The sequence below is a fragment of the Sturnus vulgaris genome, chromosome 24 (assembly GCF_052056855.1).
Source record: "Sturnus vulgaris isolate bStuVul1 chromosome 24, bStuVul1.hap1, whole genome shotgun sequence".
Lineage (NCBI taxonomy): Eukaryota > Metazoa > Chordata > Aves > Passeriformes > Sturnidae > Sturnus > Sturnus vulgaris.
The window spans coordinates 8,223,746-8,230,088 of record NC_142266.1 but is presented as its reverse complement, the minus strand read 5'-3'; the positions used below and the strand labels follow the sequence as shown (position 1 = coordinate 8,230,088).

Below are 6,343 nucleotides of genomic sequence, written 5' to 3'. Positions count from 1 at the left end.
AAAAAATCAGTGAGAAATGGGGAAACATCATGGTGAAATGGGGAAAAAAAATCTTTGATAAATTGGGGAAACAAATCATTGAGAAATGGGGGAAAAAAATCAGTGAGAAATGGGGAAAATATGGGAAAAAATCCACGAAAATTGTGGGGAAAAATCAGTAAGAAATGGGGGGGAAAATCCATGAAAAATGGCGGGAAAAATCAGATCGGCGATCGATAGCTAATGCGTGCCAATGGATTAGATCGGCGATCGATTGATCGCGCCTGCCGATCGATTAGATCGGCGATCGATTGATCGCGCCTGCCGATCGATTATATCGGCGATCGATTGCTAATGCCTGCCGATCGATTAGATCGGCGATCGATTGATCGCGCCTGCCGATCGATTAGATCGGCGATCGATTGCTAATGCCTGCCGATCGATTAGATCGGCGATCGATTGCTAATGCCTGCCGATCGATTAGATCGGCGATCGATTGCTAATGCCTGCCGATCGATTCGATCGGGGATCGATTGATCGCGCCTGCCGATCGATTAGATCGGCGATCGATTGATCGCGCCTGCCGATCGATTAGATCGGCGATCGATTGCTAATGCCTGCCGATCGATTAGATCGGCGATCGATTGATCGCGCCTGCCGATCGATTAGATCGGCGATCGATTGCTAATGCCTGCCGATCGATTAGCTCGGCGATCGATTGATTGCGCCTGCCGATCGATTAGATCGGCGATCGATTGCTAATGCCTGCCGATCGATTAGATCGGCGGTCGATTGCCAATGCCTGCCGATCGATTGCTAATGCACACTATTTGCACACTCCTTGCACACCCTTTGCACTCATACAGAAGCAGGAGGTTTCTCAGTTCTGGTCGGGGTTTTTTGGGGCGTTCATTCAGGGGGATTTCCTCAAGGATTGGGACACTCCTTGATTCCATCCCTTGCCTGTCTCCCAAGCGCCACCCTGTGGGCAGAGCGCGGTACTGCGCGCGTGCCTCTCCCAAGATGGCGGCTCGGGTGTCGCTCCCCGACCTTCTAACTCTGGCTGCAAAAGGAGGGTGGCACAGCAAGGAGCCCGCTCGCTCTAGTGGGATGCCTGCGCACGACGCCGACACCGATCCCACGGGTGCGATTTTCGGCGGCGTTTCCAATCGTGCGGACATCTCCTTCAGCCCGCTTCGGCCCGGGGAAGAGGGGCGGGGCCGCCAGTGATGGTCCCGGCGCAGCCCGGGCAGGCTCGGGGCGGAGCCGGGGCTTGGCGAGGCGGGGCACGGAGGTCCCGGGGACGGGACCGGGCGGGGTCGGGGCGGTGCTTTAGGGGCGGTCCCCAGTGGTCCCGGGCGGCACCGGGGCCGGGGCCGGGTGATCCCGGAGCGGTACCGAGCTGTGCTGGGGACGGTGCTGCAGGGGCGGTGCCGGGCCCGCCTCAGGGTGATTGAATGCCCAGAAATCGCCTCCTCTGCCCCGTGCTCACAGTGAGCTGCGGGCTGCAGCGTGCTGTCGGAGCTCCGCACACAGCACGGATTTGGGCTTCCCCTCCTCTCAAACCCTCTCCCCCTTCTTCCTCCTCCTCATCTTCCTCTTTGTCCTCTGTCACTGCTGAGGCTCTGGAAAGAACTGAAATTCTGCAGGGAGAGATGTCCTCTCGTGGCCCCAGGGACTGCCTCGGCACGGGCCACGAGCGCCTCCGGCCCCTGCCTTCTCCTGCTTGAAAAGATCACCTGGAGCCCGAGCTCGGGGGGGTGAAATCAGCTGAAATCCAGGTAACTCTGTCAAGTGCCCCCCAGGGACATCGGCGGGGCTGGGGGATGAGGGTTTGAAACAGCAAATTCTTTGGAATATACACCTGTCCCCGTGCCGATGCTGCTGAGCTTCCTGCCACAGTATATCCCCACTCCATGAGGCGCTGTGAGGTTATGGCAGTGGGAATTGAGCAGGGAATTCGGGGCTATGGGCATAATTCACGGGAGCTAGCAAAGCTGACAGCCAACCCCAAATCGGGGCACAGCACAGAGAACAATCTGTGTGCTGCCCTGTCAGCTCAAGCTCCTGGGCTGGGAAGTATTGGGAGTTAAATGTATGGAATTACACAAATCACAGCAACTGGCATCACCCAGAGGGACAATCCAAGGCCCAAACAATTCCTCCACAGTCCACTCTGGGAAAAACACCCTGTGCCTGCCAGGAGCTCTGACCCTGCTTTTCCTACCAGCTCCTGAGCAGTGTCAGGGCCACCACGACGCCTTTAAAATCCAGATAAACCCCAAATCCTACACAGTGAATAATCCAAAGAAAGTACTGAATTGTTGTCATTAAAAGCTCAAAACTCATTAAGAATTCTATGACAACAGTGTAATGGACTCCCAGGAACCTCATGAATGCTCTCGGTTTCATTTTTGTGTATTTTTACTCCCTCATTTGGCAGCTTGTAAAACTTATCCTGGAATTCAGAGGTCAAGCAGGATCGACTTTGGATTGACCTTCACCTCTGTTCCCACTTTGTGCAAACACAACTCGTGCCCAGGTGGGTGAACTCATCACCTCAGCTTTTCACTCCAGAGTATCCCCTCCTTATTTCCCTGTAGATGAACTCAGATCCACTCCTCACCTCCACTGGTCATCCAAGCGTCCATTCTGTTCCCCACAGGCCCTGGTGGCCCCAGGGAGCTCCCTTGGCCTTTCTCCTGCCCCTCTGCAGCCCGAGGTCGCTACACAAACAGTTCTTGTGTCCCCTCTAAATGACCCCGGGTTTTCTGCTCAATGAATGGCATGACCCGTGCCCACTGCTCATGATTCACCCAACCAAAATCAAGAGCAAATGTTGCTTGGGCTTTAAGAACTTGAAATAACTCTGAAGCAAAAGAAATCACCTTTTTCTTCTGGTTTTTATTTTTATTTTTTCATTTAAGATGCTGGACTTGCCTCTGTGGATGTGTGCTGAGCTCTCACTGCAGGGGACTGTCAGGCCTGAATGGCTGTGAGTTCGTGTTCTTCTCAGTAGGGAATCAGAAATTATTCTTAGACCATAGAATTGTTTTCTGAAACCTTTCCCCTTTCCTCTTTGTGCCTTTGAATTTTTCAGCTGTTCCCTGTTGTCACTTCCCCTGCCTGACTTCTGTGCAGCTCCTAGCTGGGAAAAACTGGGAAAACTTAGGGGGTACAGAGGTGGAATTTTTGGCTGGATTTTTCTAACATTTCTAATTTTGCTGAACTTATTTCCCCAGTGAGAAGAGCACGAACTCACAGCCATGCAGGCCTGACAGTCACTGCGGGAAATCTGACACAGTATTAATAAGTAACCTTTCCTGAGAGCAGTCACCACCCCAGTCCTCCAGCCTTGTCAAATGTTTGCAATGAATGGACCCAAGTTCTAATCCTTAATCTAAATTTATGTCAGCTTTTGTTAGAAAGATACCGGACAGTAAATCATACAAGAGAATTTAAAAATTGCACAAAGAATAACAGGCCCAGACCAAACCCAACCACCCCCATCACCGCTCCACCCCAATTTTGGGAGAAACAGTGATACAGTTTATAAATACTCTCCTTCCACACTATTCAGTCCTTCACCGCACATCCCCAGAGAGGAGTCCCTCAGACCTTGCTCCCCTGAACACCAGGAGAGCTGGAGTTTCACCCAGATCCCACATTCCCATGGCAGTTAATCCCAGCAGGGAGGCAAAGAGGAACCCTGCATCCTCTGACATAGCCCACAGCACGGGCAGCACCAGGAGCCCTCCAGGCTCAGACCTCTGGTGCTGAAGCCTCTGGGCTTTGGCTGATCAAACACCACAGCTCTTGGCAAAGATGCCAGGAGAGTCGTGATTCTTCCTGTCCTGAAAGAGAGGAGGAAAAGAAAATTAAGTCGACTGCAGAAGGATTCCAGCTCTCAACTTCTGCTCTGATTCCTCACTCTGGGGTTTTATCCATGACAAGTGACACCAATTCAGAGTGCCCTTTTCCAGCATTTTTATTCCTAACTATTTCAGACATTAAAAGGATGCTCATTTCTCTTATTGTATTCTTTGCTTAATTTTATTAGCGGCATTTTCATCCCAGACCCCACTTGTCAGTTCTTCAATCCTTTAGCACTGGACTTGGCACAAAGGGATACCCGTGGTGCTGCATCACAAGAAATCCCAAAGAGAAACCCCTTCCAAACCTGACGGAGAAAGCTTTCAAGGCACTCCAGAACACAGACAGCTTTTCCTGCCTTGTCAGGCCACACCAATTCTGTCCCATCCACCTGAACTGTGCAGGTGAGGAAAAGGCTTTCCTTGCTCCTCGGGAATCACTGTCTGAGACCACGGATGTCCATCCTGGGCAGCACCTGGAAACAACGTGGGAAAGGCAAAATGAGAGTGTTTTCTATCAGAAAATTACTACTACTAATAAAAATAACAATCAGAACTTCTGGACAAATTTAGTAACATCACTTTGATATGAGAAATACAGGCCATGCCCATCCTTGTAGCCCAGGTGAAAACAGGAAGGAGAACTAGAGGAAAAGCAGAGTCCCTTATTTGATCTCTGGACACAAACTGAGGCCTTTTCCCTGTGAAACCAAACTCACCCTTCCAGGGTTCCTGAGATCAGCTACGAGGAGGCTTTTGGCACTCCAAGAGCAGCTGGGTCACAGCTGGATGCGGCTTGGGTCTGGGAGACACCGTGCTCCTTCTGGAATTATAGCACGCAAATGCCTGCTCCTAGCCCCAGGCCCGGAGATAAAATCTGTGGGGTTTTTCCCTGTGCAACATTGTTCACCCCTCCCAGGTTCCTGAGATCTGCACAGAGGAGGCTTTGGGCACCCCAAAGGCAGCCAGGGTTACAGGTGGGGGCAGCTTGGGGCTGGGAGAAATCCTCATCCATTTGGAATTTTATCAGGCAGAAACCTGGCTGGGTGCACAGGTCTCTGGACACGACCAGTGGCCCTTTCCCCTGTGAAACAAAACTCACCCTGCCAGGCTCCTGAGACCACTTAGGAGGAGGGGGTTTGACTCTCCAAGAGCAGTCGCAACGAGAGATGCTCACACAGAAGGCCATGCAGAAGAGGAAACGAGCGCACCCGCAGCCCCCCAAGGCGCGCCCCAACGCCCCAGACCCGGCACCGCCAGCTCGGGCAGTCCCATAAAGCATCCCCCGCCTCCGCAGCGGCGGGACAGGCGGGGCCCGGGGTCCCGAGGAAACCGAGCGTGCCCGGAGGCGCGGCAGGACGGCAGCGCAGCGCCGCCTGGCGGCGGAGCAGGAGAGCAGCGCCGGGCCCCATGGCAGTATCGGTACCCGTGCGCCCCCTGCTGTCCGCGGCGATGCAGCGCCCGATGCCGAGTTCCACGCCCTTGTCGCCGAGGGAGAGGGGCACCGCTGGCTGGGGCCTCCCCGCCGACACGGACAGAAGCCGAAGCAGAAGCCCCGGTGCCATTGGCGGCCCCTACCCAGCGGGCCGGGCTCCGCCGGGCCCGCGGCCCCGCGCGGTATCGGGTCGTCCCGCTCCCGTCTTCGTCGCACCCGGGCCCTGCTCCTGGCATGAAGCGCGTCACCGCCCCGCGCCGTCCCGCCCCCCGCGCGTCATCGCGTGCGTTCGGCGGCCCGCCCCGGGGGCGGTGCCGGGGGGCGCTACCCGGGGCGGCGCCGGGGGCGGTGCCGGGGGCGTTCCCGGTCGCCGTGCCGGGGTAGCCCGGGGAGCGGTTCCGGGAGCGGTTCGGGGGGCGGTGCCGATTGCAGTCCCGGTCACTGTCCCCAGTCCCCGTCCCCAGTCCTGGTCCCGGTCCCAGTCCCCGGTTCCGGTCCCCGATCCTGGTCCCAGTCCCAGTTCCCCGTCCCGGAACCCGATCACGGTCCTGGTCCCAGTCCCCAATCCCGGTCCCGGTCCCTGTCTCCAGTCCCCGTCCCCGATCCCGGTTCCGGTCCCTGTCCCAGGTCCCCGTCCGCGATCCCGGTCCCTGTCCCATTTCCCCGTCCCGGTCCCCGATCCCAGTCCCGGTCCACGTCCCCGATCCCGAGTTTTCCCCCCCTTTCACACTGATTTTTCCCCCGATTTATCAATGATTTTTTTCCCCATTTTTTTCCCATTTCTCACTGATATTTCCCCCCATTTTTCAGGGATTTTTTCCCCCATTTCTCACTGATTTTTTTTTCCCATTCTTCATGGAGTTTTCCCCCCGTTTTTCACTGATTTTTCCCCATTTCTCACTGATTTTTCCCCATTTTCCCCCATTTCTCACTGATATTTTCCCCCATTTTTCATGGATTTTTTCCAGATTTATCCCCATTTCCCACTGATTTTTCCCCATTTTTCATGGATTTTCCCCCCCCCCGTTTCTTACTTATGTTTTTCCCCGATTTCTCA

General features: G+C 54.9%; 1 long non-coding RNA gene across 1 annotated transcript; it reads right to left on the bottom strand.

Annotated features, from left to right (window-relative positions):
- Positions 1 to 2,863: 2,863 nt before the first annotated feature.
- Positions 2,864 to 5,124, bottom strand: LOC148221329 (uncharacterized). Its single transcript, XR_015808274.1, has 3 exons — positions 4,954 to 5,124; positions 4,160 to 4,327; positions 2,864 to 3,833 (listed from the first exon to the last, which is right to left on the bottom strand). It is a non-coding gene; the product is annotated as an uncharacterized LOC148221329 (long non-coding RNA).
- Positions 5,125 to 6,343: the final 1,219 nt, after the last annotated feature.